Source organism: Podarcis muralis, chromosome 4, assembly GCF_964188315.1.
Source record: "Podarcis muralis chromosome 4, rPodMur119.hap1.1, whole genome shotgun sequence".
Lineage (NCBI taxonomy): Eukaryota > Metazoa > Chordata > Lepidosauria > Squamata > Lacertidae > Podarcis > Podarcis muralis.
In genome coordinates this window covers 32,910,721-32,926,334 of record NC_135658.1, presented here as the reverse complement: position 1 = coordinate 32,926,334, position 15,614 = coordinate 32,910,721, and the positions used below count along the sequence as shown (strand labels likewise).

At 42.1% G+C, this 15,614-nt stretch overlaps 1 protein-coding gene across 2 annotated transcripts in view; it reads right to left on the bottom strand.

Moving 5' to 3' along the window:
• The window catches only part of ZBTB20 (zinc finger and BTB domain containing 20), a 471,737-nt gene extending 467,058 nt beyond the window's left edge, over positions 1-4,679 (bottom strand). Inside the window, exon 1 of one of the 2 annotated variants that reach the window (XM_028726550.2) lies at positions 4,609-4,679. The gene's annotated coding sequence lies outside the window, so the exon portion shown is untranslated. The remainder of the gene's footprint in view (positions 1-4,608) is intronic. The other variant, XM_028726549.2, reaches the window with a different exon arrangement.
• Between the last annotated feature and the right edge of the window lie 10,935 nt (positions 4,680-15,614).

The window sequence follows — 15,614 nt, the reverse complement described above, 5'->3', positions numbered from 1 at the left end:
GCATGTGAGGCAAGCATTTGTGATTTTAGAAGTGCATTTCTACAAAGTATATATAAGTACATTTATACTGTTTTCCCACAAAGCTATCTAAACATTCATGGTGAAATTGTGTTTAAGAACACTGTCAATTTGTTTTTCCAAACAAACCAGTAAAATATTGTATACACATACGACTGTTTAGGCCAAGGGCAACACTCACTTGGTTAGTCGGGCTCTGGTTGTTCATTTCCTACCTCCACAGATTGCAAAGGGTGGGTGGGGGCTGGGGAGGCAACCTTTGACTAAAGGGAAAGACTGGAGAAGCTTCATGGGGATACTGGGTTTAGACACTATTTGTAAGGGGAAACTTTACTATTTTTAGTGTTTTGTGCTTCTTGTAGTATTGTACGAGCATAATATCACTTCATAATTCTCAGTCTTCTCAGAGAATATAATTAACTATCAGTCATTACTTGTATATTATACTAAAGTTTGCATTCTGCAGCACAGATTATTGTTCATGGCTCCTAGCAGAGGTGCCATCTCTACCAAGGCTGATTCAAGTATGAAAAAAATGCAATAGAACTCCCACACCCAATTTTCCATATCATTTGTGGTTTGGCTTGCTTTGTGCTGGAATGTCAACTTCTCTTAAGAGGCACTCCTTGCTCCATCTTTAAAATATGGCCCATTTTCAGGCATATCTTAGGTCACTGGACCAGATTTCAGATCTCATATGGGTGGCTTTGAAGCACATTAACCATTTGGGGATATACTCAATGCATTCATTTGGACGAGGATACTTCCAATGGGAATTAAATAAAGACGTTTCATGAAGGGAATGCTGATGTCTGTTTATATAGAATTTAAACTTCATAGCTGGCAAAGGAGAAAATAATTATACAAATAGACATATGTCTGCATATAGTGAAGTTTTACACTGTGGTATTTAAAGTGCAAATGCCCATTGAGATAAATTGGGACTGTCCTTTCTGTGGCCATGAAGGAAGATTCTAAGGTGTCGTTAAAGCCATTGTACATGTCACTAACATGGATTTCTTTCACCATTTGGGCAGGTCAAAATTACCAAGAATTTATAGGTGTCGGAATAGGCAGGTGTATATTTATGATACCACTATTGACATTCAAGGGACTCATTACAAGATCTAGTAATCACTGTTTTATAACATATACAAAATGTATTTCTTTAGCCTTTGAGATGGGTCAGCACATTCCCGAGGCCAGCTTGAGGTGGTTTTTTGTTTGTTTTGTAATTTAATTAATAGGATCCCCATCTCCCACTTTCTGATACCAAAGGTACCGGTAAATGAATTGTATGTGTAGGCAGCTTCAGACTAAATAAACAAGCCAAACCACAAATTATAGGGCAACTAAGTCTTCCTTAAAGGCTCCAATGGATTTACCTATCAGACGTCCTAAATTCTGCTGTTTCACACATCTACATTTTTTAGAATGCAATATATAGCAAAGTCAAAAGTTCCAATTCTTAAAAAACGATGAGTTTTGTGCCAGAAAAAGATTTATTTCTGAAAGGTAAGCTCCGGTATTAATTACAAATTAATGACACAGTAGCAATCACAGTCATGGGGCGACAGATGGAGTGGTACAAAAGAGGGACTTGTTTTACCTTTCTAAAGATCATTTACTGAAGCCATGAATCCAAATCAGTTATCACAAAATAATTCAAAATGAATTAATCCATAAAGAATGACACATTAGAAATAAAATGGGAAAATAATCTCATAAGCTTTCTTAGAAAAAAGGAGACACCCAACATGTTTCACTCTTTATGAAAAAAAGTTGATGACAGCTGCAATCTTAGCCCCACTTGCTAGCAGTAAGACCTATTGGATTAAACATTAAATAGACTTTATTTCTGAGTAGACATGGCTAGGACTGTGCTGCAATATGCATTAAGTACCTATGTGTTTATAAAGCAGAGTTACATAAAATACTTCAAATTCTTTTCCAGCAGAACACCAAATTTCTAGGCACCTAGGATTTTTCCTGTTGGCAAATCATTTGAATTTTTTATTTGTGATCGTGATAACATTGGATAACTTTCCAACTTAATTATTGTCCTGAAAATATGTTTCCCTCCTGTTTCCAAATTTAGCTTAAGGTGTCTTTGCAGTTTGCACAGCAAGGCCATTTATAGCCCAATCCTATACATGTTTGCTCAGAAGCAAGTCTTCTGACTTCAATGGAATTTACTTTCAATGGAATTTACTTTCAACTTAAACAGTCAATAATAATAATAATAATAATAATAAATTTTATTTATATCCCGCCCTCCCCAGCCGAAGCCGGGCTCAGGGCGGCTAACAACACTAAAACAGTACAACATTATAAATACATTCTAAAAATTAATTAAAATACAAATTGATGGCAACCATAGACTAAAGCTTTGTAGAGATTGCCAAAGGAGGGAGTCAGGCTGCGCCCTGACCAAAGGCCTGGTGGAACAGCTCTGTCTTACAGGCCCTGCGAAAAGATGTCAAGTCCTGCAGGGCCCTTGTCTCTTGCGACAGGGCATTCCACCAGGTTGGAGCCGCAGTCGAAAAAGCTCTGGCTCTAGTTGAGGCCAGCCTAACCTCTCTGTGGCCTGGGACCTTCAAGATGTTTTTATTTGAAGACCGTAAGTTCCTCTGTGGGGCATACCAGGAGAGTCTTGTGGCACTTTTTCCTCCCTGTAAGAGCCAAGCAGCAACCTCTCAGAAATTTCCAATCAAGTGTGCATAGAATCACAGGTTGAATCCCTTTCTCAAGAATTATGTTCAGATTACTGCCCATTCAGGGCTCAACATGGAAAATATTGGTCCTTTCCACCCCTTTCTTTCAGTAAGCACCCTTAGACAATGTGAAGTTGTCCATCTTTTACCCTTCCTTACAAGTTCTGCAACACTACCACCCATGTGGCTCGGCTCAGCATTTTCCCTTCCCCTGTAACTCCTCACTCTCTTTACTCTTCTTGCATTCTTACATTCCTTTCTCACTCAAATTCAGCCCTGAATTGAAGTTTTTTGAGTTTGGGAAAATAACTCTCTCATTCTGTAAACATGGGTGGGTAGAAACGAGGGAAACCAGGACTTGGTTTAGGGGACTAAGAGAGAAGGGTTGAGCCTATAGACAGCCAAAACCAGGGAGAGAGGAAAAGAGCCACAGCAGGCATTGCCCACTCTATAGCCTCCTACCCAGCCCTTCAAATGCAAGGAGATTCCCAGGTCTTGGATAGTCTCCAGAGCTAAATCGACAGTTCAGGTGACCAATGGGAGATTAGCAGAAAGGGGTACTCGACCTGGAGTGGCTAAATAGGTGGCAGAAGGTGGACTTACCACACTCTAGCCTTAACTCTTCCCGTGCCTGCCACTAACACCTAGGGACTCCTGCTTTTTGACCCCATCTTCCCCTACCCCCAAGCACCAGCTACGTGCCTTCAGTTGAAAATTTGGTATCATTTAGAATATAAAAAATCCTGATTCAAATGGAAACGAGAGCCCTTTCCGCATTTTCAAGTTTAATTAAATCCCTCCTATTATTATATTGTTGTTGTTGTTGTTGTTGAGGAATTAGGAAATCAATTTAGCAGTTCTTTTTTTGTGTGTGTTTTTGTTAACCTCCTAACCAGACCATATGCTTAGAGGAGAAAAATCTTAAGCACTTCGCTCTGAAAAGAGTTGAGCGTCCTAAAATCACGCCTCAGAAACACCAGGGAGATTTGCAGAAAGAAAAAGCTTAGAAGTCCTCGGGCATCTGCTTCAATACAAACGCGGCAGCAGTAACTGCTGGATCGGAGGAGACTGAGTAACAGCAACGCACTAATAATAATAATAATAATAATAATAATAATAATAATAATAATAATAATAGATGGTGGGAATTCTGGCAAAAGTTCCCTGGGGTCCGAGCTCGCTTTTATCCCCGCATTTCACAATTTAATTTTCTCCGTACCCGCGCATGTGTCTTTCAGCGCGACTTATTATTTATGTCAAATGAAAATAATACTTCGCGCCTCAGAAAGAAAGCTTACGCCACAGTAAAATCTCAGTGGAGGGAGGTTATTTTTTTTGTGTGTGTGTGTGTGTGCGGGTTTACTCGGAAGTAAGTCGCCCTGAGAGCTTTACTCCGAGGAGCGGGAAGAAAGTGCGCACCGGGTTGCAGCCTTCATTCAAGGCGTAATCCTAGGAGACGTCTCCTCGGTTTCGCCGGCCTTGCTTCCCACTTAAGTGCGGCTTCTCGCAGACACTTTCATTTGAGAGTTTACAAGCCGCGGGCTCAACTCCCTTCCGAATGGAGACACTCGGAGGGACGGCAGGCACTCTTACCCGCGAGTAAGCCCATTGAGCACAGTGGGGCTTACTTCCGAGTAGACCGTCAAAGGGCTGCGCCGTCCTTCGGGCGCCGCCAAACTTTTAATTTTTTAATTTATTTTTTCCGCGCGCCCTCTTTTTTTCTCCTCAGAGAACTTTTGCCTCCCTTTCCTCCCCCCCCCCCACTTCAACTCCCCCCTCCCGCCAACAGCATCTCCCCTCTCGCAACCCCTCGAGAGGGCGGAGCCGCAGCTAGCCACACCTCCTCACCCCCCACTGACCCCGGAAGCGCGGGTACCTCTCTCATCTTCTGTCAGCCTCCCACGCCAATTCAACACTTTAATGTAGGGACGGCCACCACCCTCCCCTCAGGCGAGTCTCTCATTGGCTCTTAGTCCCGCCCCGCCATCCCCGCTCATATCCCCCATTAGTTGACAGCCGTGCCACTCCCAAAGGAGCCTCGCGTCTACAAACAGCCATGCAGTCCGCCTCTTTCCATCCGCCTTTAATTTGCTGCCCTCCCCATTGGAGGAGCTCCGGCCCTGAGGAAAAACAAATCCGCTTTGTCCCCGGTGTATTGGTCTTGACGCCTGTCGATCAAGCGCCACCGATGCTTATCATTGGAGAATATACGTATGGTTAAGGCTGACCTGCTTAATAACTTGTGTTTTATTTGTCCGGGCTGACTGCCAGGGTGATTAATGATTGGCTGAAAATGCGTCTCTTCACGCCGCCTAGCAGGTTAGGTTGCGAGGCCTCCACACACAGCCCTCCCCTTTTCTACGCATTTCTATTTCTCCCTTTATTTATTTATTTCTTTCATAAACTTAAATGACCTCGGAGGGGTGGGAGTAGGGAAAGCGCTTGCTGAGGTCCGCTGACCAATAGCAGATCGACCAGGGGAGGAGTCGAGAGAGGCATAGACCAATGGCACTGGAGTACAGTTAGCAATCTGCCAGCCAATCAAATTTCGCAACTCCCGGCACCAGCGGGTGGCGGCGACGGGCGTTAATCACTGTCTGGGTTTGGCAAGGAACTGGATTGTACCATTCACAGATAAAGAAGGGGGTTCTAGGGAGCGGGAGCAGTGGACTGTTCCATTCTCAAATTAGGGGAAATAAATTTACGCACGAGCGAAAAAAAGGAGATCCCGCAGAAGCGAATGAAGAATGGGAAAACAGTTTATCTGAGTTGGTTTTCCTTCTTGTCTGGGTTTCTGGTACCTCAAAGGCTGTCACACTTTCCAAAGCAGGCAGCTTTTCTGTCTTGCTGAGTTAAGACGATAAACCTATATAAACCATTCTTATATCATCATCATCATCATCATCATCATCATTACTGTTAATAATGAATTGTTAGTCGCTGACTGCAAACAGGTCTCTTAAGTAATTTACAAGAGATGATAAACCACAAGCCATAGCATAAAATCAGAAACAATACTTTATAACAGGGGTTTGCAAACGGTGGTCTTTGGATTCATTCAGGTGGCCTGCAGTGTGTCTAGATTTGTTACTGAAGACAGACGAGGCCGCTTCCATCATATTAAATATTCATACAGTATTGATTTTTAATTGCTTCTTTCATTTCTTATATTGTTTTTATCCACAGGTTATTGCAATTAAAGCTACAGTCTTACCTACCCACCTACTGATCTGGACTAGGGCAAGGGTTAAATTCAGTAGGCTTTACTTCTGAGTAGACATGGTTAGGTGCCATATAGGTAACTGGCATATAAACAGCTTGAATATCCAGTGTGCATGCAAACATGCAATGTAAACGCAGTTAAAGCAGTAAGATGCAACTGTGTTCAACTATTTCATAGAATCATAGATTTGTAGTGTTGGAAGGGAATGTGAGGATCATCTAGTCCAACCCCCTGCAATGCAGGAATATTTCGCCCAACATGGGGATCTACCCTGAAATTAAGAGTCTCATGCTCTACAAAAACACACACATATAGAGCCATGTTGTTAGAAGGTACCCCGAGGATCATCTAGTCCAACCCCCCTGCTATGCAGGAATATTCAGCTTTTCCTTACGGGAATTGAACCTGTAAACTTTCTGTTTTCAACACCATGCTCTAACCAACTGAGCTATCTAGGCCACAAGAGCGTGAAGACCATTTAAGCAACCTTTTGGAACCAAAAGCTGAGGAGCCTTTTTAAAACTTTCATATGTTTCAACCACCAAACTATTTTGAAATTCAATAAATCACATACATCTGGTTCAGAACAAGTTACTCAACGGAACACCAACCTATGGCAAGACCAGGATATTGCTCATGTTAAAGCAATGCAAAGATCCCTGGAACCCTTTTTGAAAAATGTCATCTTCCTCTTGTCTTAAAAGGGGTAGCTAACCTGTGGCCCATATGCTGTTGGTTTACAACCCTGACTGTTGAGCATGAAGGCTGGAATATCCAACATTTCCACATACTTTGAATATTCTGAAATTTTATGTAAATGTGAACTTTAATTAAATGAGTACTTTAAGTGCTACAAAAATACTTTAAGCATTATTGTTGCTGTTTGATATGGTAAGCTAGAGTGCCTCCACATGAGGAAATTTTCATTTATCCTTTGTTTCTTTCATTTCTTATAGTTCCAGATATGTATAGGACAGTGATAAATAAGAAGGAGAAATCAAGATAAAGAAGGTTAACTTCACAAAAGTACTATGTAAAATAATAATATAAAAAGTGCCTGGAATACAGTACCCAATTATGAGACAAAATCTGGCAGACAATTTGATACTTGGGTGATTACCTTCCTGGGATTATCACCAAACTGGTCCACGTAAGGCGGGTGTGGCACTCCAGATGGTTGCTAAACTACAACTCCCATCAGCACCAACACACATGGTCAGGGATGATGGGAGTTATAGTTCAATAACATCTGGAGGATGAAAGGTTCCACACATCTCATATAAAACATACTGTCCCCTTTGGTGTTAAACTTTTTGTGAATTACCCTGAGATCTTCAGATGAAGGTTGGTATATACATTTAATAAATAAATATATTATAATACTTTGGAATTCCTGGCTCCCAGATATCCCTAGATAAAGGATGATTGTAGTTGCTCAGTAATAACAGTCTTTCTGCACATTTTCTCTTTTCTCTCTTGTTTTCTATTTTTATTTCTTTTACTAATTACCTGAAGTAGTTCAGAGTCAACGCTGAGTTCCTTTGAGCTGAGGTTTTAATTAAGGCCAGCAAAATCAGGAATACAAGATCTGTTTTATGCATCAGAGACCTTGTGCAGAACTCAGCCCAAGCATCTGTCCAAAGAAGAGCATTATGTTCATCTTCTTCCATTTATGAAAAGGTCATGCTTGACCTTACTTTCCCAGGCTGGACAATAGTTTTTCATAGAAAAAACATATGGTTTATTTTAATTATTGAGTTTTTATTAGGCTTATATAGTACATCCAAAAGTTTTAAAAATGTATAAACAAGTATAGTACATGCATAATAATAGGCACAAGTAGAACATTGGGTCTTGACCTTTGCGTATGTCATGTAAAGTAACATTTGTTAGTGAGAGAAATGGAAGGCGGAAAGAGACTGAGAAGATGGTATGAGAGCGATAAAATCAGAGGAAGAATAAGCTCATGAGAAAACAAGTATTCGTTTTTCATAGCTCAAATACATATCTCTTTAACATACCAACAAAGTAGGCTATTTGGGCTGGTTCTTAAAATTGAAGTTGGACCCATGTATCCTGGCTGCAATAGACACTTTCTAGTCAGGTCTGAAGGGAGCTTGAGATATATAGCCTACTTTTAACGAGTTGTGTGTGCGTGTTTGTTTGATTTGGGAGCTAGAAGGCCTAACTTGAAAACCAAACATTCTAAGCTATTTGACTAATAATAGTACCCACTCACACTTTTTAATGCCTTGTTTTCTTTTTTTGTTAAAAGGCCATTCTGGTTCATTACAGCCTCTACACTTTGTACTTAAGGCGAATACAACCTGTACTTTTGAGTTGAGAATTTTTAACTTGTGTACTTGGGTGATATGGTGGTTAATTAACATTCTTTGCTGTGCAGGAGAACTATTATACCTGAGAGAGGGAGGAATGAAAAGTGATAAACACTATAGCTAAAAGTGAAGTTGGGAGGTCATTTCCTGTGGGTATGGATGTGTGCATATGCATATTGAGGCTTTAGGATATCGGGAGAGGGGCACTTGCTCCTATCTAAAGAGTAAATGATCATTTATTATGGCACTGCCCTTTGAGAAGCATTGGAGAATAAGTACTCCTTATGAATTAAGACTGTGGGTGGGAACAGTGGGTGGGGGAGGGAGAGAAAGGAAGTGATCAATGTGAAAAGAGGAAGACTATTGTATAGCAAAGATATTGAATATAAGGTCCATCTTACAGGACATTTGTGTGTTAGGCTTAAGAGTCTGTGTGCCAACCAATAACTTTGGAGACCCATGGTTTATTGAGGGATTTTGTTAGGGAACATGGTATTCAGCATGCGAGGTTGACTAGTTCTCTGATTTCTCTTCCAGTTTTGCAACACTTTCATGCTTCCCACATATTGTAGAGCTATGCTTGCATTCATAAGTGGCCTGTGTGGCAGCGTAGGTGGAGCATCGCTGCTCTCCTGGCTTCTGAACACAGGCACATTGCTGGCACTTACCAGAGTGAGAGGGATACAGATTGAGCAGGGAGAAGAAAAGGCTAAGGGGCAAACTCCAAATCTGGAGTGGAGTCCCTAAGATGGTGGTGCATTTTACGCCTCCTTCGGAAGACCCCTGCAGCTAAGCTGGTGCCAAACGTATTGCTTTCCTTTCCTTTGGACCACATCAGTGAGGCTGGGCATGGGTGTCTTGTCATCTGGAAGCCCAGGATATCCATGCACACTGCCTAGGCTTGCGCCCCTGGGAGGTCACTTTGGTGCTGATAACGCAAGCAGTTTGATATCACCCCCTGGAGGTGCACTCAATTCTCTTGAGACAGGCAACAAGAATAATATACCATATTTCTGGCAAGCCACCCAAGGCAGTTTACAATTTTAAAGTACCCGTAAAACAAATATTTTATCTAATTTCAGTCCTTTCAGACCAACTGGGAGAGAGAACGATGCTACATAATTAATGATAATGTTCATGTCTCAAGCTCTGGGCTCTGTTCAGTGTTTGGAAGAAACTCCCCAAATTGGAAAGGACCTACTCTAATTTGCCACACATTATCAAGAGCCTACTCTGACCATCACATACCTGACCACCACTATCTCATTTTGGAAGGTTTTCTTAACTGTGTGGGTACCACTGTTATTTTGTGGGTGCTCTCTATCAGTAGCGAAGCTATGTGCTTTAATGTTTGCACAAATTATTAATTGTTTTCTGTTTAATGTACCAAAAATAATAATGTTAAAAATAAATATTAAACATACGGGAGAAGCAGTTTCCTAAGCTATATAAGACCCAAGCTGTTCAAGTCTTCACAAACTTAATATTTTCAATTAAAAGTGAGAGGAAAAATTATGCTTCATTCTGTGCCAAAGAGCACATGAGGGCAAACCCATGCCTCAGAGCACCTGCCAACCATTGCCCAGGCTGGTGCCTGATTTGCTCGCATAGTGACCATCAAGATTCCAGTAAATCTGTGGGCAGGAAGCACGCATAATTGTTTCCTTCTTTTAAGAAGGGCAGCATGACCTGCTGGAACTGTTGCTATGAACTCATCTCTAATTTTATTACACTGTGCTGTTAGTTTAAGCCAAGAGGCCAAGTGCAAAAGAAGCTTTCTGTGCCCAGAAGCTGGTTTTGAAAATCTGCCATCACTTCACGATATTAGCATCAATACAGTGCCTCGTGCACCCACATATGAATTGCTATTCCACCCTGTGTTTTAAAGAAATGACATTTATTTTCCTCTGTTGCATATAGTCTAAGTGATTGAGAAACACTGAGACCACACCTTAATCTCCTCTGAATATTCTTAATAAACTATCCCCTGTAATATAGGAATGCCGCCACTTGAGTCCACAAATTATAGTCTGCAGAAAGCAGGACAGAAATGAGGACAGAAGTTCCGGAAGAATACAGAATAAGCACCTTCAACGAAGCACAGGCAGGGAATTTCTGCAGCAATGCTTTAAAGACTAAGGAAAAATAAATCCACCAGCCAAACTAATCTGAAGATGTTTTCCCTGTCTCAAAATATAGTTAGGCGTGTGTTTGGAATCAGGACAGAGGAAAAGAGCTGCCCGCTTTTTTCAAACCATATGTGACCATGCTTCCAGGGCTTCTTTATCATTACCCAGGCCAGGGGCAGGGAACGTTTTCCAGCTTGAGGGCTGTATCCTCATCGGGGCCACACACCTGCAGTGTGCAAGGCCAGGGGCACTTATACACACCCTCTAATCTCCATCCAGGCAAGCAAGAAGCGAAGGGAGCAACCCTATGGGCAAGAATCTGGTGTAAAGCAGGCAAACATAAGTGAAGGCAGCATAAAGTTGCACTAGCGCCAAACCCTTTCCAGCAGCAAAGGTGCTGCTGCTCTTCTGCCAAAGCCTGGCAGAGGAAGGCAAGCCTTTTAAAAGGTGTTCTGTGCTGGGTTGCCAAGTCACTTAAGCAAACTGAATGGGCTTCGGATCCAGACTAAGCCCTCTCTCTCTGGTCCTGCCCCCGACACCCCTTCTGAGGGACTTAGGCGCTGCATTCACATTGAAGTTTTTCCCATCTTCATGTTGTTTTCTGAACTTATTTTCCACATATATTATATTAGAGCTGTCACATGCTGTAAAAGCCACTTCCAGAATTGCAGCACGGGTTTAGCACTTGTTTCCATATTTTGGGGGAGCAGATTTTCATGAAGCAAATAACACAGCAGTGAGCACGAAATGTGCACTAGATTACCCTATGGTTCCAGAAGTAGCTTTCACGTTGTGTGAAAATTCAGATAGAATGCAGAACCTAGCTGGGGGATGTCATGAAAACAGAATAACTTGCCCGTGTGAATGAGGCATTACACCGGCATCAGCTCAACCACTTGGCTGAGCCCTGGCAGAGTCAGGAAGAGCAAGTTACGCAGGTGTATCTTCAGCTGAGCCAGGGTTTGGGACCTAAAGCCAGTTGAGCCAGGAGGGTGTAAACCAGAGACAGGAAGGGGTGTGGAATGGAGAGAATCCAAAAGGCCAGATTTATAAGTCAGATACAGTGGTACCTCGGGTTAAGTACTTAATTTGTTCTGGAGGTCTGTTCTTAACCTGAAACTGTTCTTAAACTGAAGCACCACTTTAGCTAATGGGGCCTCCCACTGCTGCCACTGCGCCATTGGAGCACAATTTCTGTTCTCATCCTGAAACAAAGTTCTTAACCCAAGGTACTATTTCTGGGTTAGTGGAGTCTGTAACCTGAAGCGTCTGTAACCTGAAGTGTATGTAACCCGAGGTACCACTGTATGTGACTTTTTTTTTTTTACTTCCTTCGTCATTGGAGAAGCAGCTTTTAGCTAGAACAGAGGACACTGGGACTATCTCCATATGGGATAGATCCACATGTATATACTTTGTAACTAAGTCTGCCTTCAGGGATCCAACTGTGAACTGATGTGAGTAAACTTCTTTTATATACTTTACACAAGATTGTGGTGTGTTTATTCTTTTAAGAGGGATATAAGAGAATTTACCAACTATCTGCTGTGTGTTTAAAAAGGGGAATGTAAAACTCTGCTAAGTTATAGAACTTGCTAGCGCAAGTTAGGAAGGATATTAATAAACAATATATTCTCTCCTGCCTCCCTGAACATTCCCACACAGTAGCCCACCAGGATTTCACTGTTCCAGCAGTTCACAGAAAGGTACTTTCAGATACAGGTGGGAATTCAACTTGCCCAGCAAGGTACAAAGGAACAGGGAAAGCATGCACATTCCACCACACACCTTGATGCGAAAAGCTGAGGAGAAAGCAGTGCAGATAGCTATGCACACCTTCCATTTGCAGCCTAAGTTTTGATGGGTTGGGTTCCATATTTCTATTTAAACAATGGTTGTAGACAGTAGTTTATGAAATGATGCTGAAAGCCAATCTACACAGAGCTTTGTGGGGTCAAGAGCAGTCTCACAGAGTGCCCTCGGCTTGCATGGAATTCACTGTAAGCCAGACGTTGGATAGCAGAAGCTACCGGTGGCAACACATTGTGACTTATAACAATGTAAGAACTGGCTGCCAGTTAGCTACTGGGCTAGGTTCAAGGTGCAGGTATCAGGGTAGAAAGCCCTATACAGCTTGGGATACCGGGATACCTGAAAGACTGCCTCATTCTACATATACCCAACCAATCCCTGCATTTTGCAGGAGAGCGCATCCTGCGGATACCATCTGATCAGGCAGTTCTTTTCAGGAGGCTGGAACCTAGTGTGGTGACACGTAGGCTTTGGAGTGCCCTATTATTGCATACTGGGCAGGCACCATCTCTATTGCCTTTTTGGCACGTTCTCAATCTGTTCCTCTTTCAACAAGCCTTCTAGACTATTTATCCCAGTTGGTATCTCTCTTGGATTTGAGTAGATTATATGCATGTGCTGTTGCTGTTTTAAATTGCTTGTTATATTTATAATTCTCAAATAGCCAGTGGCATAGCATGGGGAGTGGCAGTTGCCCTGGGCGCAAAATTGCTAGGGGTGCAAATTTTTAACACCTGGTGCTGCCTCAATACAGATGCGCTCTTCCGATGTTGGGCCCATTGAAAACATGTTCTCTATGAGAACCAGGAAGTGACCTCTCCAAACAATGGAACGACTCTTCTTATCTCTGTGGCTGGAATTTCCTGGGTGAAGCAGACGCCCCCCTCTGCATGGCCTCAGGTGCTGGCAACCTATGCCACGCCACTGCTAAAAACTGTTTCTATATATGCAGTTGTTTAAACTTTTGTACACAGTCAAACCTTGGTTGTCGAACGTAATCTGTTCCGGAAGACCGTTCGACAACCGAAAACTGAAAGCGGAAGCCTGAATACAATAGGGAAACTCAAAACAGGAGCCGCGCAGCACGTCCAAGCTTCTGAAAATCGTTTGAAGATGGGAGCAGTTACTTCTGGGTTTTCGGCATTCAGGAGCCGAAATGTTCCAAAACAGAGGTGTTCGGAACTGAGGTTTGACTGTATGTCATGATTAGATGTTATTATATTAGATGTTAGATGCTATTATATTGTATATTGTTTGAGGATGCCTCATAGGAAGCCATTTGCAAATTAAGCAATAGTGATGCTGGTTTGGGCCAAGCATCCTGTTCTCATAGTGGCCACCCAGTTGCCTTTGGTAGGGCTGCCATATGTCCAGAATTTCCAGGACATAGCTGCCAAAAATAGCATCTGGGGGGAATTTTCAAAAATGGGGGGGGGGGGGTGGAGGTCTGGGAAAACCCGGGCGTATGGAAGCCCATATCGGAAATTTTGATGTTTTGGCGAATTTCCCAAAAAATAGCTTAAAGACTATTTTCCCTACCTTTGGGAAGCCAGTAAGCGGAACCTGAGTGCAAAAGCACTCTCCCCACTTGTGATTTCCAGAAACTCATATTCTGAGACCACAGTTACCCCTTACTTTCCTTTCTTCTGCCAAATAACAAACTCCAAGATATTCTTGTTATTGTGAGACACACCCAGGACAGAAGAATCCAAGGATTGGCTATTACATTTTGGATATTCAGTGCCGCTGTTCTGTATATTCTATGACTGGACCTGCCCTAAATGCTCACAAATGCAGCTACAGTTTAAGGTATCTTAATGTTTAAAAGTTATCGGTGGAGGCAATTGTGACTTTTATCCTTGGCCTGGTTTAGAAGTACACCCCCCCCCCCCCGTTTTAAAACAAAAAAAACCCTTTACTTGATCTTTATTCTGTGACATAGTAATCCGTTATTTCAAATGTATTGATGTGAATTCTACTCATTTATTTCCCTCAGTTAAAAAGCAACACTTTCTGTTTTTTCTTCGTCATTATTGTTTGGTTGAAAGGTGGAAACTAAGAGAAGGGGAAATGTATAATCTTGGTTGCAAAGGGAAACAACTGGAAGCTTTCTAGACTGGTGTCATTTTTCAACCATGAGCACAAAGTAAACCATAGAGCTCCACCTTCTGGACAAATACTGGAGACAACATGTAATGATGTCAGAAAGCTTTGCAACACATAACAAAATTGAGCAATACATTAGGGGCCTTGCTGGTGTAACTGAGATCACTGCTTGGCTCAAGATCAGGCACTGTTCCCTGGAGAATTTAATAATCACAAATATTAAAAATACCTTACATTAACCAGACTAAATGTTTAGATAGTATGGTGCCAGGGTTTTATAGAAGTGAAACTCAAACACCAGCCTTATTTAGAAATAATTGGGATTCTCTTAGCGTTTCTGGTTGATTCAAATAAGGAAGAGTCCATCTTCTCCTCTGGTATTTTTTTTTTAAATTAGAAATATGCAATTTCATATTTCAGAAATTACCCCACCTTCAGATCCTTGTTTTACTGACCCTAAGGATATTGCAGGACTTAAGCAATCAGTATCTAGGACTCCCGTGGGTGGGTCAAAATGAAAGCTACTTCTTTACCTTTACAGTGGTACCTCGGTTTAAGAACAGCCCTGTTTACGAACTATTCGGTTTAAGAACTCCACAAAACCGGAAGGAGTGTCCCAGTTTGCAAACTTTACCTCAGTCTAAGAACAGAAGCTGAACGGTGAAAGGGCAGCGGCAGCGGGAGGCCGCATTAGGGAAAGTGCGCCTCGGTTTAAGAACGGTTTCGGTTTAAGAACGAACTTCCAGAACGGATTAAGTAAACTGAGGTACCACTGTATTCAGTTTTACTGAGAGAAGGAGCTAAAAGTGCAAAACAAAGCAACCTAACGATCCCACATTAATAATCCACCCCACCTGACAAAGGGGTAGGACAGAGGTTGACTATTACACTCCAAGAAAGACTTCTGAATTTCAAGCAGCAGAACCCTTCAAATCAGCCTCACTTTTGCACATCTTCATAAATCCACCAGCCTTACTTTTCCATGACAACTTCACAAATGAATGCTTTTAAAAATTGCATTGTGTAGGTGTTTTGAAAGCGAAGAGATGTATATCTACCTCCACAGACTACTAGCATACCATCTGAAGGCTTATTTTCCATTAGGGATGCTGTTTCCATGATTCTGGTTGCAATCCTTTGCACACTTGAGTGCAACGGGACTTTCTTTTGAATAGATATGCATAAGATATGCACCACCAGGAGTCCTGTTCATGTGACACACCCATCAGTAGGAACATGCTGATAGAGGGCAACGGCTTTGTGCTTGCTGAGCCTG